This window comes from Arvicanthis niloticus, chromosome 20, assembly GCF_011762505.2.
Source record: "Arvicanthis niloticus isolate mArvNil1 chromosome 20, mArvNil1.pat.X, whole genome shotgun sequence".
Lineage (NCBI taxonomy): Eukaryota > Metazoa > Chordata > Mammalia > Rodentia > Muridae > Arvicanthis > Arvicanthis niloticus.
The window spans coordinates 18482844-18504652 of record NC_047677.1 but is presented as its reverse complement, the minus strand read 5'-3'; the positions used below and the strand labels follow the sequence as shown (position 1 = coordinate 18504652).

The 21809-nt window shown below is 45.0% G+C and overlaps 1 protein-coding gene across 3 annotated transcripts in view; it reads left to right on the top strand.

Annotated features, from left to right (window-relative positions):
• The window catches only part of Fyn (FYN proto-oncogene, Src family tyrosine kinase), a 191723-nt gene that overhangs the window by 10522 nt on the left and 159392 nt on the right, over positions 1-21809 (top strand). For all 3 annotated transcript variants that reach the window (XM_034523784.2, XM_034523783.2, XM_034523781.2), the window contains exon 2: positions 13582-13619. The gene's annotated coding sequence lies outside the window, so the exon portion shown is untranslated. The remainder of the gene's footprint in view (positions 1-13581; positions 13620-21809) is intronic.

Below are 21809 nucleotides of genomic sequence, written 5' to 3'. Positions count from 1 at the left end.
CTTTTTTATATATAATTTATTTTTACTTAATGTACATTGGTGTTCTGCCTGCCTGTGTGTCTGCGTGGGTGTCAGATCCCCTGGAACTGGAATTACAGTTGTGAGCTGCCATGTGGGTGCTGGGAATTGAACCTGGGGCCTTTGGAAGAACAGCCAGTGTTCTTAACTGCTGAGCCATCACTCTAGCCCCCCATATTCTGTTTTTAAGGCAATAATTTGGATTCTACCTATGTTCCCTCTTGTGTGAAAGCACTGTGACTCCCTTTCTTGCCTTCTTGCAAATGGTGGTAAAAGCAGAGAGAACAGGGTGCACTGCACCCTTTTCTTTGTAAGAAGAAATCTATGAAGAATTCTCATAGGTGTGTCATTAGCGAACATACTCTTCGTATGGCTGGAGTTGGAGGCTGAATTACTCTTTGGAAAGTGGTGAGGTTTGCCTGGGAAGAATCTTGAAAACATGTAGAAGGAACACAACCAGGTGCTCTGTAAGTGCCAGCAGCTCCTGGAAATGGATGGATTACAGCTCATTTATTCCAAGCATGATCCTGAGAGACCGGGTTGAGTTCCCAGTCTGCTACATCTAAGGCAAGCCTGTCTCCTTCCCTGTTACCCTCTCTCCAGCTGTGCAGATGTCCTCTTTTCATTGGATGAAACACATTGACCCTGCCCCTGTGATGGTTGTCTTTGCTCTTTCAGAGCATCCACTGGATTTTTGTTGCCCTTTGTCCTCTACCAACGAGGGAGATGATGTTGGTGAGGCAGGAAGAGGTGGCATGGTGGACAGAAGAGGACTTGGGAGTCTAGAGAAGGCTCAGAGAACACTCAGCTTCTCTGTGTATCTGTGCCAACTAGATAGATCATGGCGTCTGTGACCAGACAGATCATGGTGTCTGTGACCAGATGGATCATGGTGTCTGTGACCAGATGGATCATGGGAATTTGTGGCTAGACGGATCATGTCGCCTGTGGACCAGCCCTCCATTGGAACTTGGAGGGTTTCAGTGGCTCTCCTTAGGGCAGTTTTGCAACTTTGCATGGTAGTGCTTTTGGCCTTGGAATGAAAAGCTGGCCTTGTGCTGACCTAGAGTTTAGTACTGATTTGACTAGTCAGGTGATGGGGATGCTGCTCTAAGACATTAAAGAAAACAACATTTAAATCAACTGAAAGGAGAGATCGAGGATGGGTTGTAGGCTGGACATGAGTGATAGGGCAGGGTCTGGTTCCTAGGGAACTAACACTGTAGCTGTGTTGGAAGAGGCAGAATTGAAGAGCCCCTCTTCTAAGGAAACTCTGGGAGATAGGGGGTTCCAGGCAGATGCTGATGCAGGGGGTGACTCTTTGTTAAATGGATTTCTACTCTACAATAGAAAACCTGTAGACAGTAAGGACGCTAGATATAAAGAATTTGAGAATGGGAAACCATTGGCCCCTGTTGTTCTTGGTTCAAGCGTTTATAAATATTTTGAAAGAAGGATGTGTGCATGTATTGCTTTTATCCTTAATGAGTGTTCTGGACCCTGGGGACATTGCATCATGAACAGCTAGTTTGACGGGAATAATATTTTCAACTATTACTCACTTTTCTTTTGATTCCCCCTAATTCTTGCTGCCTTGAGATTCTTCTCCCATTGGGGCTAAGGATTCTTTATAAAGGGAGGACTGAACATAGCCAAGGATGAGAATTTATTGCTCAGCTTTTGATGTTCAAGCAGGCCTTTCAAGCATCTTTCAGAGGCTAGAGTTAGCACAAGCCTTTATTTAAGAGGCAGGCTTTGGGGCTGGAGAGATGGCTCAGTGGTTAAGAGCACTGACTGCTCTTCCAGAGGTCCTGAGTTCAATTCCCAGCAACCACATGGTGGCTCACAACCATCTGTGATGGAATCTGATGCCCTCTTCTGGTGTGTCTGAAGACAGTGACAGTGTACTCATATATATGAAATAAACAAATAAATCAGAGAGAGAGAGAGAGAGAGAGAGAGAGAGAGAGAGAGACAAACAGACAGACAGACAGACAGACAGACAGGCTTTCTTAGAAGGGAAATAACTGTGGATCCCAAGGAACCAAACCTCAGAAGGCAGAATGGATGCCTGAAGCACGCGAAGGTTGGAAGGACAGTTTCCTCTGAATGGAAAGGAGAGATCTTTGCCTGGCTTAGTGAGAAGAGCTTACAGACATTTGCAGACATCTAGACTTAAGGAATAGTTGGTCACTGAGACCCAATGCCCCTTCCTCAGGGATTATTCAGATCTTTTGAGCAACCCCTTTAGGCAGAGGACATGTGTGCCCTGTTACCTATGTGGAACTTCGGAAAAAAACCACTGAATTAGTGGTTACATTTAGGCAGAACCAGGCCTGGAACTCCTGTCCCCCTTGGTACCCCAAAGCTTGCACATGGCATAGGGGGTAATTCTGAGAGTCCTATTTACTCTGAGTAGGTGAAGAGATGCTGAGAATTCTGGAATCAGAGTGGGGCGTGCAGAGAAGGAAGAATTCCAGTCTCACCCTAGAGACTGGCTTGAGAACATGGCTAACTAGATACTACCAAATCTTTTTTTTTTTTTTTTTTTTTTTTTCCCTTCCCCAGAGACAGGGTTTCTCTGTGTAGCCCTGGCTGTCCTGGAACTCACTCTGTAGACCAGGCTGGCCTTGAACTCAGAGATCCGCCTGCCTCTGCCTCCCAAGTGCTGGGATTAAAAGCGTGCACCACCACTGCCCAGCGATACTACCAAATCTTAATGATTTGACCAGTATGGCAGCAGATCCAAGCCTCTACCTAAAGGAGGAGGAAGAGCTATCTCGTTGGGCCAGCAAGGGCTTAGAGATCAGGGTCTGGACCAAACTTTCTCCTTATTACTGCCATGGTCTGTCATCTTTCCCCAGAGGAAGGAGGGAGAACAAGAGGCTTTGAGAGGCACTTAGAGGTGAATTTAATTTGACTAATTGCCTGAAGCAACCAGAGTACTAACTCCTAAGAGACTGTCGCTAGGTGGTATTTTTCTGTCATAAGCAGAAACGCAATGTTAACAATTAAGTTGGACCCAACCATTAAGAAATAAAGTAGTGGACTTCAAAATACGTGGTTGAGTGTGCCCTTGAAGCCTGAGCAGTCAGGCTGTGTCTTTACTTTGTGGGAAGGCCAGGAATATGCTCTTAAGAAACACTCCTTTGAGGAAATCATTGATGAGTATAGCTGTGTCAGGCTTGCTTTGAGCACAAAATGAGAAGTCCTGCCCTTCGGGCTAGAGCTGTCTACTTGGAACCACACATTGTAGTGAGGGATTTGGCTACGGTGAGTTCTTCTCAGTGCCGTGGAAGGAGGGATCTCAGGTCAGGGAAGCATATGTTAAAGTTCAAGTCTTTCTTGGACTTGCCCTGATGGTGGAGAGTAAATTTTACTCTGTGTACAAAATGTCTATCTAGTTCTCTCTATTTCAGTATTTTAAACGTAAGGGGGGAAATGCTAGAAATGATATCCCTAAACACAAGGGGAGATGCCCTTCATTTTTATTCAGTCCCCATGTACTAAATAAAGCATCCGATATGCAGGGATTCATTTCCAAGTATAATTCATAAGTACTTTCCAGAACATTCAAGTGAGAGAGACAAACTCTTTAATTACGTTTCATTTCTCACTGACATGCATACAAGGATGGTATTACACTTAGGAAGATGAGTTTAAAATCCTGCTACGTCCTGAAATAACTAGTAATTTTTGAAAGGAAATTTTTAGGCCTGTTTTTAAAACATGCGTTGGTTGGAGGTGTGGTGGGAGCCGCCTGGTGGGACAGTGCTTATGGATTTTCCTGCTAGAAAATCACTGTAACACTTTGGGCGGATCTCAAACCATAAATATATCTCATGTTTTTCCTGGTCTTGTCAGTGAGAGCCAGGAGAGTTAGATATGGGGAGCCATGACTTAATTGAAAAGAGTCACTAAATATAATTCTAGAAATGTGTGTATGTGTGTGTGTGTGTGTGTATGCTGATGTGTTGACAAGTAAAAAAAAATTTGGATTTGTGAAGTGGTTCTATTTAAAGGCTAAAATAACATGTCTAAAACTTAAAAATATATTTATGTACACATTAGAGAAACCGTTTCTTACCCTGAGTATTTGTGCATTCACAAGAATGCTGTGATGTCTGCTACTCACGGAGTCAGTGTTTAGTGCCATGTCACTGGTATATTTTTAATGAAGAGTGAGTTTTTAATTTTCTCATGAAGTTACTTCAGTCCCTTCAGAATTATGTGTATGGCTACTTCCTGAAATCCATACCTGTGAGTAGCAGTTATGCATACACCGTAGTAATTCTGCTTGAAAAAGAGACTCTGCAGGTGCAGATTCCCTGGTGAGCGCAGAACAAATTCTACTGAACGGAGGCTCTTCCTGGGCGACGCCCCTGCCCCCAAATAATGGAATGTGTAAACACTTTTGCCAAGTAGTATCATGAGTCTTCCCTCCATATTTTAGAATTGATACCTCCAGTAAATACCTGCAGTCCAAAACTTAATGAAGGAAGTTGTTTTGCGGCACTTCTGTGTGCTCTCTTAGATGAAGGAGGATGACAGTTTTCTCTACTGACTCTGTGTCCACTTAAAACCAGGAGCCCCATCAGAAGCCTGCCACAAGGCAAGGTGGCCCCCAAGTGTCACGAAGCAGTCCGAGCATGGAATCTTGGAGGCTCGTGTGCTCAGTTTCCTCCCTTGCTTTCGCTGGCATGAGCTTGGATGTCTTCTGCTCGTTCGCCTCACCCTCACTGTCACAACTCTCCTGTAGGCGCATGGGTGAAGCCGTCGTCACCAGCAGTCTTACTGCAGAAGCTGTCGGCATCTGAAGTGCCGTGTGGTACTTCCTCAGTGGATTTGTGATGTGCGTTCTCAGTCGGGGAAACCCCCATGGTAGATAGTAAATATCAACATACATTTTGTGCCAATTCACATTTACCTTCAGCTTCCTTGGAAAACAAGACTTGGGGTCGGGTCTGTAGCTCAGGAATAGAGTTCGCCCGGCATGGAAAAGAAAAGCAGAAATGTTATACTTAGTTCTAAAAGCTGAACTTGCAGTTTGTTTTTCTTGGGCCTCACTGTGGCTAGAAAAGATCCTGCCATTCACTAAATGGTAAGCATAGCCATTCACTAAATGGCAGGTGCAATAACGAGAGCGGCCATTCTTACACATGCAGGCTCAGCGTGGCTGCAACACGGTGACATCGTCTGTGATGGGCAGCAGTGTGAAATGCACGTGTCACTGCTAGTCAGGATTGGATGGAGCTAGCTGACCTGGATTTCTCTTGTCCAAGGGATTCTTGTAAGCCCATGGTGAATAGTCCAAGCATTGTCGTTGAAAGGAAGACTCCTTGTCCCATGATTGGGAAGGTCAGGAAAGAGATAGACTGTCGCTGTTGAAATAAAATTTCCCTTCACTATGCTGTTTGCCTCGCTGGTGGGCAGTTCTGTGTCAGGAAAGTGCCAGAACCATTAGTGTACAAAGCCCAAGCCTGGTGGGTCAGTGACACTGTGACAGGTGGCTGTTGAGGGGAAGCAGCTCATGTAGACGCTTACCCTGAGTGAGCGGAGCAAGCCCCAGCTCACAGTCACCCTGCCCGCCTTGGGCCCTCTCCTGTTACTGTTTCTGAGACCTTTTCCTGCTCTTTGCCCACCTAGACTCACTTCCACAGTGGTGGGTTCTAAAGAAAGCCTGTCACCACGGTCATGTCATTTCCCTCTTCCTATGACAGGATGTAGACCTGCTCTCCATGGCCCCTCTGACATATACATGCTGCTTGCTTTGTCGGGGTAACTAACATAATTCTTGCCAAGTTTGTGCACGTGTGTTTGCATATATATGTTTATACATATGTAGGAGCATAGAACTTACAACACGCATCCAGCACACTTTAAACATATAGACTCATGCTTTTAAAAGAGCAGTTTCACACAAAATCTGAGATTTCTAGCTTTTCTTGAAAAAAAAAAAAAAAAGCAAGATATAGCAAAACTAAAATGAAAAATGAAAAAAAAAAATTTTTAATTGAGACAGGGTCTCACTCTGTATCCTAGGCTGGCCTAGAACTGAAGATCCTTCTGTCTCAGCTCCTGAAGTGCAGGGATTGATTACAAGTGTGCACCGCCATGCTCGGTTCCTGCACACTGTTTTAATGTAGTGAACTTGACTTGAAGTTAGAAGGAAAAAACGGAAGGCGAGTCCCTTATTTCTTACCCATAGTGGTAATAAAATTTAGGTCTACCTCTCTAGGTTTCTAGTGTTCTATGTCTATCTCCAAAGACAGTTAAGAGAGCAGGGTGTGCCCTGGACCATCCATTCTATTCCGCCATGTTCTAGCCTTTCTCCCTCTCTCCTTGGAAGAAAGTGTGAACCAAAGGGAGCTGATTGTTTGCAGCACATTAGATGGGAGACTTTGTTTTAAGCACATATGGCCTATATAACTTGGCAGGGGGCTCCTCTGGTTGATGGGGTGTGACAAGCAAAAGCCACCAGGGACATGGGACACTGGAGTAGAGGGTACTTTGAAGTCACGGTTTTTGAGACTGTGCTCTTGAGCACCTGTTTTCTGCTGCTTCTCTTTGTAAGCGTGCCACTGTTCAGTTTTATCGTGAGCGCCTTTCCAAGGACAGTAAATGGTTTTACACACTGTGACATCGTTTCCATAGTAACTAATGTATTTTAGCAAAGAGAGACTGTGATAGAAGTAGGCTAAAAAGAGACAGATACAGAACTGGCACAGTGTAAAATGTAGGGCAGTGTGTGTTGGAGTAAAGACCTGTCTTTTTTTGTTTGTGTGCGTGTGTGCATGTGATTTTTGCATGTGCGTGTGTTTGTGAATATGTGTGGTGTGTGTGTGTGTGTGTGTGTGTGTGTGTCTGTCTGTCTGTCTGTCTGTCTGTCTGTGTGCCTGTGTTTCCTGACTGTTCAGGAAAGCCTCTATAGCTAGATCTTGACTTCTAAATATATTGACACAATTTTTGCTGGGTCCCAGCACACTTTGGTATTTTGCTGACACCATGCCTTTGGTCAGTCCTTGGTTTTGTGTCTTTGCTTTAGTGTGGCCATCATTTAACACACCTGTGTCTCACGCTCCCTTCAGCCTTCTTCTCTGGCCACTATCCCATGTTTCAGCTCCTGGTTTTTGTTTGTTTGTTTGTTTTGTTTTGTGGGGTTTTTTTTGTTTTGTTTTGTTTTGTTTTGTTTTGTTTTGTTTTTTGCCGTTCTTAAGCTGGTTGTCTATACTGCCTGCATCCACATTGCATTTATTAGCAGGCTTGTACGCCATACTCTGATGCTAAATCTGGAGTAGCCATACCCATCCTCTGAGTATGAGATTCAGAAGCCAGTGTGTGCATGTCTGCTTTCAAATGTGTGTGCTGGTGCTGAATTTTCGGCAAATATTAAGGATCATGTCTCTCTGCTCGGTGCTTGTGAGTCTACTTGGATTGTTTTGGTATATAACAACACAAACCTCTTTTATGCTCTTAATAAGTCTCTGTGGATGAGCAAGAGTCACTCAAATTCCTTCCTGACAGAAAGAGAAGTTGAGGCATAGTCCTCATGGAATAGACATTACATTTTAAAAACATAGAATCATACTTTCAAACAGAGAAGTTTTACATAAAAACTGAGATTTAAAAAATAAAAAATGTCTAATGACAGCATTTCCCAATCCCCTAACCCCAGGGCAGGGCAGTGTGTGACTGACATCTTGGGAAGGAGTCACCTCATATTATCTGCTTTGCACGTGTTGTATACCTGCCTGAGCCTGTGGGTTTTAGTATGTGACCCTGGCTGCACCCGCAGGCCCAGTCACAGAGCTCATGAACAGAAGGGCCAGGGATAGCACTTGGTTTCCCAGCCAACAGCAATCTCCCTGGCTGTGGACCAGACTTTTCTATTTTAGAGTGTACTAGATTTGTCGGTGGCGAGGGTCAACATTAGGTAGCATAGACTGTAATAGAAACGGGCCCTGCGGTCGATGGTATCTGAGTACAGTATTTGCCATACTTCTCCTACTGGTTCCCTCAGAAAACATGTGGGCTCCCCACTGTGTGTGCAGGATGGAGGTGTTAGTGATAAATGTTATATTTGTATGTGCAGGGAAATACTGGATCCATATTTGTGTATATGGGGGTGCATCTAGCCTTGGGTGTCATTTCAGAAATGCTGTTCACCCCTTTTCATTAGCTTGGAACTCCCAAAGAGACTAGGTGACTTGGACAGTGGGCGCCAGGTATCTTTCTCCCTCTGCCTGGCCAGCTATGGCATTGCATGCATGTGTCACCACACCCCAGGTGCGTGCGTGTGTTTTCTGGGGCTTAAACTGAGCTGCTTGTGCTTGTAAGGGAAATGCTTTAGTAACTAAGCCATCTCCATAGCTCCAGACTTTTGTATTTTGCAGAAGTCTTCTTAAGGAGGCATAGGGACTATTTACTTACATAAACAAAGGGTAAATGAACACACATAGCATTAGCTGAAGCCTATGTTCTACTCGAAGCATGAGAGACCGCCAGCCATGTTTGCCTAGGCTTTTCCCCTTGGTGTCAGAGTCCCGTATCATTGTGCTCCAGCTTTGTCTTTGCCTGGTGCTCCGTTTACACAGACACTTGGTCACTGTGCCTGGACTCGGGTAGGGAAGCCAGGGCAAGAGGCGACAGCTGGACTCATGTTGAACCTTGTTAGGTTTCTGTGTCAGCACAACCTAGGAGAAAGTGCTAGACTGGGAGCAGAATGAATGGCTAGAGGAAAGTCTGCTTTTCTTAGGGAAATGGGGAGCTGAAGCCCTGCAGTGAACAGCCTTGTCTGAGCCGGCACTGTTGGGCACATAGGCCATCATGGTGGCCATGAGCATGGAAGATTCCAGACACTGTGCGTCTGTCTGCAGCTGCACAGGCCTTGGGTAGACCACTGTGAAAGTGGGCCTGTTCTTGCTCCCCACCTCCCCCCAAGTCCCGGCAGGGAGCCAAGGGCACCCTGCATTGGAGAGCATTGAGGAGCTTTTGTGTGTGTTCTCTCTGCACCCAAGCTTTCTGTGGGATTATAGCAGAGTCTGTCCCCTGCCTGGTCTTTTTTGTGCTTTGGATTCTAAGTTAAGAATAACCGAAGGAACACTCGTCCCTGTCGACAGGCTCGATATGGATGTTGCTATCAAATGGTCGTTTTATCCTCCATCACCACTGACACCACAGCACGTAGATCCCCGAGGTTCGTCCTTCAGCTGTGACTCAATGGAGCTGTGATACTGGAGCAGAAAGAAGCCGTTCAGATGCGATGTGTCCAGTAATGTGGAGATGGTTCTGGAAGGTCAATGAATATTTTAAACCTTTGCCAGCAGAGAGAAGTGCTGAAAGTGGAATGAAGAAGATACTCTGACAGTGGAAAACACGCCTCATTTTTCTCTCAGTCTTCCATTTTTTTAAGATAAAATAATGCTCCAAGTTTCTCATGGACCTTGAATCTCCTTCATCACATATAAGATATGATTATGACAATAATTGATGACATTTTAGTAGCTCAACTGCGTGAGTGTGCCTGCGAGCTCGTGCAAGTGTGTGCCTGTGTGTGTGTGTCTGTGTGTGTGTGTGTGTGTGTGTGTGTGTGTGTGTGTGTGTGTGTGTGTATGTGCACGCACGCATACCCATGGATGAGCATGGACAGGCCAGAGGGGGAGCTTGAGTGTCTTTCTCCATCACTTTCCACATTTTGGGGAGAGGGGAGAGGATCTTTCACTTAACCTGAAGCTCAGTGGTATCCCGGGATCTCCCTGCCCACTTCGATGCTGGGGTTGCAGGCCTTGCCTTCCATAGTACTCTTGTCTTCTGAGTCACCCCCTCAGCCTCCTTGATCACCTTTTTATTATTATTATTTTTTACATTGACCATATGTTTTAGAGCATAGTATTGAATTTAAACCCCCCCCCCCTTTTTTTAATGAAAAGGATCACCAAAAATGATTTGTGAAGAATAAGCAAAATTTTCCAATAGGATATTTGTCATTTATTTTAAATCTAGAGCCTCAGGACTAAATTAAAGAGGTAAGTTATCTTCTGGTTAGTTTGTGGGGGTAGCATAATCTCTGTACATTTTGCCTCCCTACCCCCATCCAGTGCACACACAGACCGCTCTTCACACACAATGAAGACCAGCGAAGCGTGCAAGGAGAAGCAATGCAAGAGCATCTTCTCACTCTCTGTAGGGTTTATATTCTTTCTAAACATCATGCACCCTCCAAACATCTGCTCCAGCAAAACATCACATGCCCTCTCATAAGACAGCTTCCAGAAAACACCACATCTGTTCCAACAAAACGTCCTCTTGTGTGTCTGCTTCAGTTAAATATCCTCTCATAAGACAGTTTCCAGAGCAACATCACATGACACAACTGAGTCTCCAGAGAAACCAGAAATCTCCACTTCATCTCAGCCTGGCCTTATCTCACAGGCTGGTGTCTACCTCAGTTTCCCTCCTTCTGCCCTCCAACCAGCCATCAGTCTCTCCGTACTGCTCTAGCCTAGAGCACTTCCAAGCTATTGCTATTCACTGTGTTCCTTTATGCACTGGTTTCTTTGTCTGTGCTTGTTCCAAACTTAAGTCATGGTGTCCTTGGTCCTTGGGCACTCAGAAATGCCAGGTCAGCAAAAGCTGGAAGATGCCACGTCAAGAGACTATAAAATTGTAGTCTTTGTATTTAGTTATTTAGGTTTTCCATGACAGGGTCTTATGTAGAACATGTTGGCATTGTCATGAAGCCAAGGATGAGCTTAAACTGTACCCTTCCTACCTCCCCTCCTAAGTGCTGGGGTGACAACCTTGTACCTTCACACTCAGACCGTGGTTTCATTGTCAGAGTATTTATTTCCCCAAAGGCTGGAAGGAAGGTTACGTGATCAGAACAGTTCAGTGTATAATAGCTAGCGTTGGCAGGGTTTATGCTAAGACTTAGGTGGGGTCTGTCCTTTGGTCTCCATTCATGCAATAGACCAGATATTTAGGCATTAAGGATTAGCCTTTTCTATTGTGGTGTCAGGTTATATAAGTCTGTGATCTAAAACATCAGGACTACTCGAGCAAAGACTAAAAGCATGGGGAATATCCGACTATCCCAAAGCCCACAACAGATTATTTAGGCAACTATTTATAATGTGTGAACAAGTACAGTTTTGTTAGTTACTCTGTCACTGCATGTCTCTATCTACATATGCATGTCTCTATCTGCATATGCATATCTCTATCTACATATGCATGTCTCTATCTGCATATGCATCTCTATCTACATATGCATATCTCTATCTACATATCGATATCTTTATCTATTGGCACACACAGGGAATAGGGGAGATTTATCTCACCTTAAACCTGGAAATCTAAACCTAAAACTTGTATATCTTACAGTCAGGATTGAATATAGATAAATCAGGATAGTTGGTCAGCTTTTTAAGTGATTTTAGAAAAGCAGGTCATTTTTAATTAAAATATTTGTTTCCTTTAAACATTTTATGGCTAAAACTTATTCTAACTTTCAAAAACACAGCTATGAAGAAAAACATTGTGTGGTTTTAGAAACAAATGGCACTCTTCATTCTGGATGGGGCTGTCACATACATTTTTTTTTTCAACATTGATTTTATTCATTCATATTCTCTTTGAAACAAGGTAGCTGGTGCCTAAACATATGCCGAGCTGCCTTGCATGTGAGGTTCTGAAGTCAAAACTGTGGCATCCCCTCTGCGTTTATGGCTGTAAATTCATAGACTCTTTGTTAGTTAACTCCATCTGTTTAATAAGCCTGAAAAAGAAATTGGATGGTACTATATGAATGTATATGTGTATGGATGGATGAGACTGTGCAGGAGCGAGCCAGCAGCTCCTGCTCCAAATGGGCCGTCAGTTTTCCTGTTGGTACCAGTTGCTGTAGTGTTGTTCAGGGAAGGGCATTCCTTGACAATCTGCTATGGATTCAGCATCTGGTGTTGCACAGTTTTGCAGTGCACACAGGAAGGAATATTAAATTCCCTTCCTTTGCTGGAAAAGGTGAGGACCTTTAAAGCCCTCTGTACTGGATGAAGGAGTCGCTCACCTTGAAAATAGAAAACCCTTCTGTTGTCACGTTTAAATCAGAACAGCTCTCCTAACCTGTGGAAGCGTCAGAGGAAGGAAGACTGACACAAATGCTGCCTTTAGTTGGACGTCTTTGTGACACTGAATTACACTTCCTGGGTTATTAGGAGCTAAGTTCAAGTTCCAGGGCAGAGTGGGTCCCAGTGTTGCACAGCTCAGCCCTGTGACTCCCCAGTGGGCTAGCCAGCAGAGAGGCCACAGGTGATGGTCTCTTGCTTGTCTGCAGTAAGCTCATGATTGGAATGCCCACCTGCATAGGGCAGTGTATGAGTTTCTGATTTCTTCCCTATGGTCATCTCCCTCCCCCCACCCCCCAGCTTGGAGTCATCTTTGATTAATGAATCAATGATGTTCCTGTAAACTGCGCATCTTGTCAGACACTGCTAAAATTCTGTTCTGTATGTGTGGGAGGGGATGCTTTGGATGGGACTAGTAATTCATTTGGGAGGAGAGATGATAAAGGCCAAACTGCAAAAGCATGAGTCATAACTAAGAAAAAAAAATGTTTCTGCTCCTTGTCCTTCACTCCTCAACTCAGACTTCAGACTTTCTGCATACATACTCCAACCATGGTTATTGTTCTTTTAAGACACTTGACTAAAACAGAAATTTTATTCAGACAGATAAAGGCAAGTAACAAACCACACACTTTAATACTACAGCTTGTAGGCAAAGCACACAGACCAGCTGGAACTGCCTACCTCTCACCCCCGCAAACTTAGGGATGCTGGCACAGGGTCCTAGGGTCATCCTGGGGCTATCATGCAACAGACGAGTCGGTAGAGACTGAGTTAGTGGACCTGCAGAGGGAGGCCCTGGCTCCCGGGGTAACAGCACTGCAAAGAGCTGCCTTGGGACAGGCTTTGTGGCTCATGCCTGCAGTCAGCATGGTGGGGTGAGCAGGAGGCCCCTCAGTTCACTGCCAGCTTGCACAGCAGAGTGAGACTTTGTCACAGAAGGAGAAGGAAAAAACAGGCTGTGGGTTGACAAAGACAGAGGAGAATTGAGGTAAATTTGGGCTTGGACCTGGAAAGAGATTTGTTTCCTTTTCCTTTGAATTAGGGTTTCATTCTGTAGCCAGACTTGCCCTTGACCCAGGGTGTGATGGTCACTGGCTTCAGCCTCCTGAGCACCTGAAGGGCGGGTGTGAGCCATCTTACTGAGCTGAAAACACTCATTCCTCATGTCCACCAACTAAGGATGACCTTTAGAGGCCCTAAGAAGAGGGGCGTGTGTGTGTGTCTGTCTGTCTGTCTGATCCCTTCTGTCCCACTGGTCTTTGCTGTGGCAGGTAGGTGTCTGTGGCAACTGCAGAAATTATGTGAATGCAGACAGTCTATGGGCAAATTAATCATCCTTGACAGGTGGGAACGGCGTGGCGGGGCTTTGTGGTAGTTTTGTGTGTAGAAACCATTGAGTTCTTTTCTAATGTGTCTCTTATTTTTTGTTTTACAGAGTTTGAAAGGAACAGGATGCTGATCTAGTTGTGGCAAGTAAGTTGACAATCGTGTGCTGAAGGCGAGCGTCTTGTGAGTTAGAGAGCATGTCTCAGTGGAGCCCTGTGATTGCAACTGAACCCAGAGGGTTTTTATTTTCATTTTTAATATTTTAGCCGACGGTTGCCTCAGAATCTCTGTGTACCTGAGGATGGCCTTGAAGTCATGGTTCGCCTGCCTTTACCTGTAAAGGCTGTAAGGGCTGGGGTTACAGGCATGGCCCCACCAAGCCTCATGGGTTTCTAAGAGAGAAGCTGACTTGGAGATAAAATTGGCATACAAAATAGAATACCCCAGTTCTCTTCAATTTGGACAGTGATGAAATCAGATGTTTTAGCTCCAAGTTAGATGTCTTCTCCCTGAGTGAAATGGAACGGCTGAAGGATGGGTGCTGAGCCTTCCAGAACAGGGCTCTGCCTTTAGATGAGTGAAGGGCTCCCTGTTAGTGTATTCTGTGTCACCTTCTCTTCCACCTCAGACAGCTAATGCTCACTGTGCCCAAAGCTGTCCCTTTGAATTATGGCTGCTGGGTAATAAGCCATTCTTTCATTAAGGTAACATTCGTGTGTGTGTATGTGTGTGTGTGTGTGTGTGTGTGTGTGTGTGTGTGTGTGTGTATGTGTGTATGTGCACCCACTGGGTTTTAAATACTATATTGAACTCAGTTGAGGTAAAAAAAAAAAGATGTGACAGGGACCCACTTAGGTAATACTGTGTGATGGAATGGCATGGAGCAGATCTGGGAGCTTAGAAAGGGCTGAGCTACCTAGAAAGCAGCTGGTGGGCTGGGTGAATCAACCACGCCTTCGTTGTTTCTTCAAGTGTGGCTGCGTCTTTTCTGAATTCTCTTCCCTCTTGAATGGATGTTAGTCATACTGGCTACTCCTGAGGAGTCCTTTTCTGCCCCGCCACATCACCTTGGCCTCCGGGAGGGGGAGTTGTCACATCATCACCACCACCATCACCATCACCACTACCATCACCATCATCAGGGTTGACTTAGAATTATTTTCCATTTTGAATTTCAGTGTGGGTGAAATTCTTCTCCTTGACCCTTTGAACTTGGGTGATATGTTTTTCTTCTGAGTCAAAGACATATATTCTCTGCAACACTGATCTAGATCAATCATAAGCAGCCCTGACCCTTTATCTTACACAGGCCTCTGGTGTCTACAGAATTTACTTCTGTGATCTCCGGCATTGGTAAGCTTTTCAGTTCACACAAACAAGGGAGTCTTAGGGACATAAAAGGACTGTAGTTGAGACAAGCAGGGGAAGCTTTTGGAGGTCTCTGCACTTGGGTTTGAGGTCAGGAGTTGAAAGACTCCCTTATGGAAAGTCAGTTTGCTGTGACTTGGATCAGCTAGATCAGGCTCACAGTAGACCTTTGGGTGCCCAGAGACATCCCAGGGCTGCTGTTGGGAACGTGGTGTTGCCCAAGCTGTGGGCTCACTCTGCACCCTCAGCTCAGGCAGAGTGAACCAGGAGGGACTCAGCTGAGCCTGTAGTAACTACAAGAGAGTTAATCTAGGTCCCTAATCCCAGGCAAACATGGGGCTTAAGAGGAGGCAAGGGAAGGGTGAAGGAATTAAAGTGTCTCAGTTCTTTTAACTTTCTGTAAGACCTGCAGCTAATTACTGTTCCTGTAACCTCTAAACTTCCCACCACTAAAGTGGTCCCAGCTGGACATAGTGTTTTATGTTTTTAATCCCAGCACTCAGGAGACAGATGGATCTCTCTGAGTTCTAGGCCAATCCAGGGCTACATGGTGAGGATCCCCCTTTTTCTTTCTCCTTATCCTAAGAAAAAAAAAAAACACCACCAAAAAAGTTGTTTCTTTTTTTTTCAGATCTAAGTAAAATTATCCATGTTTTACATTTAGAAACACAAACCATATGTATTTTTAATTTTTTGATGTACATATTGTACCATAATAGGAAAAGGGGCTGTTGGTCACAAGGCTATAGAATTTTCTGTAAGGCCTACCAGTTCGTGGGGGCTCCTGGAAGCTAGGCTTTCCTGGCCGCCCCTGCAGGTACAAGGACACAGCCAGAGTATCCAGCCAAATATTGATTGGGTCTGCCTTACCTTGTCCTGTGAGCATTTCCAAGTCGTGGGGACTACAGAATAAAGGGTGCTGACAAAGAAGTAGGAAATAACTTCATAGTGGCAGAGTGGGTTCTAGCTGCCACTAAAGGGCTCTGGTCCTCAGTCAAGCTCCTAATGACTTGAAAAATCACTTAATGCCTTAGGGGAGTTCACCCCTTGCAAAAACCCTTAATTCAGAATCTTTTCCAGTCGTTGTTCGAGGGCGATTGAGCACAGTGTGCCAGCTCTTCCTTTTGCTGACGCTTGTGTGTGCCAAGTCTGTCTGGTACAGGAGTTCCTGTTGTATAAACAAACGATTTCTGATAACCGTGTGAGCGGAGAAAAGCCACTGCTGTCATGGTGTTTGTTGTAGGATGGATGTTTTTACTCTTTTCTTTTGGTCGTGGATTTTTGTGAACACAGAACTCTGCATGGGAAGGAAGTTTATTTTGAATGCCAGTGTTCACACACAAGTCAGCATCAGTTCCAAATCACCTGACATCAGTAGCCAACTGAATACTGTGCTCTGTGCATGCTCCACTGACCTAGAAGTACCCATGGGGACATGGCCCCACCTTGAAGCTGCCGCAGGTTCTCTGGTTACAGCAGGAATCCCAATGAGGTCTGTCTGCACCCAGAACCTTCTTTTGCCCACACCTTATCTTAGAATGGGTATAGTGCTCGAGTCAATGTACTTGTGTGTCACCTTCTAGAGGGTTGCAGGGCTAAGCTGTGGGGAGCAGCGTCCTCTCAAAGAGCTGTTCCATGACACCGCCACCCAAGTCTGTGGCCATCGATCGCCATGGTCATTTTCAAAGCTGCCATTGCAGTTGTGTAGTTACTGTGGGAGCTGTGTCCCTCGTTAAACTGGAGTCTTTGTCAGGCCAAAATCTGTGCTGAACCTAATGCCTAAACCATAGCAGACCCTTCAGAACTGCTAGCTGCAGGCACAGATGGGTGAATGAGAGCCAGATGAAAGGGCAGCAAGCCAGGGGAAGCCACTTTGATACGTGGTAAAATCGTAGACGCACTCCTATTATACATTCAAGAAACAGTGGCTTCTCTTTGCCATCTAGGGGTTTTATTTGTGGAAATTGTGATTGTTGATAGCATTATATGCAGATAAGATGGCCGTTCTTTGGCTTTCTCTCTAGAAGTACAAAGTGTCAAGCAGACAAATGAATAGCTAATCCTTAAGGATAATGTAATCCGGGCAATCAGAGCAAATGCAGAGATAAAAGAAGACCCAAGAGCAAATTGAAGAGATCAAAGTAGTTTATTGTTTGCACTTTTACTGGCAGTCTGGGGGATACTCTTCTGAGTGTGGATTCTATAAATTTACTACTTTAAATATATAAAATGTGTCTTCTGAAAGTTAAATTACATGCACATGAATTTTGGATTGAAAAAATGTCCATTTTTGTATGAAAAGCTGATTAAATTGATTCAATTTAGTAATTTAAAACCTTGTTTAAATAGATTTGATTACAATAACACCTACTTCAGTCATAGCTGCTCTTCATGTGGCCTGGATGGCCTTTGCCTCTTAAGTTTTAAAGTGTTTCCAGTATATTCCATGATAGTGAAGCCCCTGCCACATCTACATCTCAGGAAAATCAAGAATCCTTCTAGCTCTTCCCTGCAGCTAGAAAGCTGCACTGGAGACTACAGGGACTCCGCCTGTCCAAAGGGCACTTCCAAAAGCTGAGTACCCAGAGAAGTGATCCTGCCAGAGGGCTGTGTCCCTTGATCCTAGTGAGAGTGTGGGCTGCTTCGCTTGCATCTTAACTCCCAAGGCGGAGGTGGGGCCTGGGTTTTTATAGAACTATTAGTCTTATGGGAAGAGAGATGATCTAGTTCCAAATAGTTACATTTTTGAAATCAGAGGCCACATCTTGAGTCGTGCTAGTTTGATTACTGTATAGCTGGTCCAGAGGTGGCCAGGTTAGCAAGTCCTTCTTCAGTTTGAGCCAAGGATTTTCTGAGCTCGGCTGCCCAGCAGTGATGACATGGATCATCCATAGATTTCAGAATGCTAGCTTTAGGGCAGCATCAGATATGCCTCCCGGGCCAGTGTGGGTCGGACATGATTGGGGTAAACCACCTCCCTATGCATGTGATGGCTGCCTTAGGGAGGTAGGAGAGAGGGAGGAGGAGAAAGAGGAACTCCAGCCTCACTCCACCCTTCTAAGGAAGCCATGCTCCCTGGATGGAGTGACAGACAGAACCATGTTTGTCCTGCCTGCCCATTGGTGGGGATTGGAGAGGGCATCTCCCATGTACAGGTGTGCCATGTCCTTTAGCCAGTTGACACATGTATTTAGGGCTGCCTGGTCCAGGGGACTGTAGGAGATTCACTCACAGTTTCCTTGCCTCTGACCCCACCCTCACTGATTGACCCATTCTGGTTGTAACAGGCTAAGGACAAATTCAGTCTCACTGCAGATCATGTTTCTTTCACATAGCCCACCCTCCTGCTGACTGCGCAAAAGAATGGCTTTGAGTTGGGGATAAAGAGGACAGTAAGTTTTGAATGAAGGAGCATGCTTTGTTCGGTTTTAGACTCAAAGGCAATCAGCTTCTAGTCCCAGGCCAAAAATAGTAGTTGTGTATCACCCATAATAACTGACCAACTTTCGGTTACATAAATCTCTGGATTGTAAAAGTGCTACTGTCTAAGAAGAGAAAACATGCCCTCTGCCAGCACAGACTTCCCAAGATAATAAACGGCCCTTCTAGACTTTATAAAGCCAGGGAGATATCGATGACAATTACAAGAGCTGCAGATGAAAGCGTTACTATTCTAATTCAAGGAAAGAAGAACAGTTTGAGGTGGATTGTTAGTCCTGACAAAGACCACTTTATCCATTGATTCCGGACCCATTAACCAACTCCAGTGGGCTGGCCTCTGTCCTGGGCCAGCATTGCTGTGCCCGTTTGTGCCATTTTGCCTCTGAGGAGAATGAAGCTCAACAGAAGGGAAGTGATCTTCCCAAGGACTGACACCCAGGAAGTGGCCAGACCCCAAGCACTTCTCAGACCGGGTGCACCCTTCTCTTTCCACTCTGGTGGATGTACTGGCGCTCAGTCGAGCAGAAGGCAGTCATTAGCTGTGCACAATTTAACTGGCAATTTTACACTCATCTCTTGTTTTCTCGTCACTGAATTTAAAGGGACTTTCTCCCTTACTTACAGTAATAAAAATAGTTATGTTATTTTTATCAGGGACAGTGAGAAGCCCACTCACCTCAAAAGTCTCTGTAAACCCGACCTGGTCTTTGGTGGTTCCCTGGAACAGCAAGAGAGTGGCTTTAGGCATAGCCATATGGGGAAGCCATAGATACTCCTGTCTTTCTGCTGCTGAGTTAGGGATTGTTTTATTATATTTTTCATCTCAGTAGCATTCATCAGTAGAAAAAAATGGAGCAGGACATGGATTGACCGGGAGGAAATATCGCCCTCCTTACAGCAGAGAATGACAAGGCTCAACTACTTGGTCTATTTGTTTTGATACCTATTTGATATAGATACATACCTTTCCCAAAAGCTGTGAGCTGCTGTCTGACTGTGTGATAGAGGCCAGTATATTTGGTTCTATGTATTGTCTGCAGAAATTGCATGTGAAGGAATGATTCTTAATGAAATCGGTATAAGGGGTGTCGTAAAAGATGCTTGTCACTGCCCCTAAACTTTTACTAAAACATAGTTGCACTTGCTCTGAGACTTGTTATGTGCCAGTATAAGAATACATACAAAGTCAAAATTTTGCCTTAAAGAAGGTTATTACTGCCCACTTTTAAGCCACAACCTGTATTGGGAGATATCTAGAAAAGCCTTGAACACAAGCCAGCTATCTAATCAGTGAGGTGGCCTCTACTTAGCTCTGGCCGCCATGTTCTGCACTAGAAGCAGCCAGAAATTAAGCACACCACAGCTAGAAGCGGCCAGAGGCCAGACGTGCCACAACTAGACCCATGAGACGCCAGTGTGGGGGGATGGCTCTGCCAGTCCCCCACACTGCATCCATAAATCTCGGCTGAACCCCAGACAGATCTTCTATACTTGTGGTACCTGGTAGAATGAAGATTCTTAATACTTAAAGATTATCCAGTAGATTTATATATTTGGAAAGTCCCAATTAACAAGATGCCCACACAATTAGAATTGTTACCCAGCTCTAACCTTTTGATAAGTTGCTACCCACGACTGCTTTCCAACCATCCGTCCTCCTCCATGGTCGATAGCTTCTTTCTCTCTTTTTGTCTCCTCCCCTTCCTCTCCTTCTCTCCACCCCTTCCTCCCCTTCTCTCCTCCCCTTTCATACTGCCCAATCACTGAGCTCCACTGCATATACAATGTAGCAGTAGCAGGAAATTATTCTGCTACAACAACCATTTTTTTTTTTAATTTCATACATTGGTGTTTTGCTTGTATGTGTGTCTGTGTGAGGGTGTCAGATCTCCTGGAACTGGAGTTACAGACAGTTGTGAGCTGCTGTGAGGGTGCTGGGAATTGAACCTGAGTCTTCTGAAAGAACAGCTCGTGCTCTTAACTGCTGAGCGTCTCTTCAGCCCACAACCAGTTTTTATTTAAGCAGAAAACATTTGTCGTGGATGCTATCACAGATTATTGCAGACTTGGTGGCTTGAAACAACAGATGTATTCCCTGACAGCCTTAGAGGTCCGAAGTTTAGCATTAAGGTGGTCTTCAGGCTCGTGTTCTCCAGAGGCTTGGAGAGAATCGATTGCTCCCTTCTTCCTGGTAGTTTCCAGTGGCCTTGGCTTAAGCCTTTCCTGCTGTCTCTCTTCTGTCTTCATATTGACCCTCTGTGCACATTTGTGTCATCTCATGGGCTGTATCTTTCTACAGATGCTAAGCCAGTGGGAACCAAGCTACATGTTTAGGTACTATCTCCATTTTGCATGGAGCTTGTGTGGGGTGAACATCTTCCTTACATGTTTCCTTTCTTCTTGCTGCTAGAAGACCTGGTTTCCTGTCAACAGCCAGGGGTCATGATCAGCTTAGGGTCCAGAGGAACAACGATCAGTGTGTTGGGCCGAGCTCATGGGATGGTCCCAGCTCAGATAATGTCGTAAGCATGGCATGAGGGAAACTCTTTGATAGAAGGTCATCTAGATGAACAGATATTTGTCAGTGGAATTCTCTGGCTGAGCACATCATGGAGCCAAGAGCAGGCTATAGGCATGGAGCTGATGTAAAGAGAGTCTAGCCTCCTGCTGAATAAGAGAAGGCCCAAGATAGAAGCTTGAGCCCAAAGGGTAAAAGAAAGCCTCCGTCCAATGTCACAGCCATAGCACTGATGTCATTGAGTGTCCTTGGCCTAGATCCTCATCCTCTGATCTCCTGGGAGGAGCCACCAGCAAAGCTGGTAAGCAGGGTGAGCTCCAGCTGAGCAGAGTGGAGGGTGAGAGTCAGGTGATGGCACCGTCCCACACGAGATCGTTAAAGCTAAAAGCAGATTTATCTCTTTAAAAATGTGCTTTTGTATAGATTTCTGATCTAGTCTTGGCTATTATTTTAACTTGCTAAAATACCTTGAAATCTCTATTTTTTTCTAATTAACTGAGGGTTCCCCCCCCCTTTTTAGCTTTGTATTTATTATTTATGACTTAAGGACAAGTTGATGAAAATGTTGACTGAGGAACAATGTGCAAAGCCCGGCCCCAAGAACGTGCTCTCCTGGGATGTTGGTGCCCTGGGGTGGAATCATTTATTCTCTCCACAATCTACCCAGCAGAATCCTCACTTGTCCAGAGTTTCTCATTATGCTTAAGATAGGCCTCTGAGTGACTGCCTAGTGCTTTGCACACCCATGGTCTAGTAATCATGTGGCAGTGCCCTGACCTGAGTCTGTGATAAGGGTTCTTGGTTAGCCACTGTGCTGAGAGGTCCTTTATTGGTGTCTGTGGTTTTAAATTCTGAGCCTATTTCCTGTCACATAATTAGTGTTTCCGTTGCTTTGACAAAAACACCCTGACTGAAAAAGTTGGGGAGGAAATGGCTTATTTGGCCTATACTTCCACATCACTGTTCATCATAAAAGGGCAGGAACTCAAACAGGGCAGGACCTGGAAGAA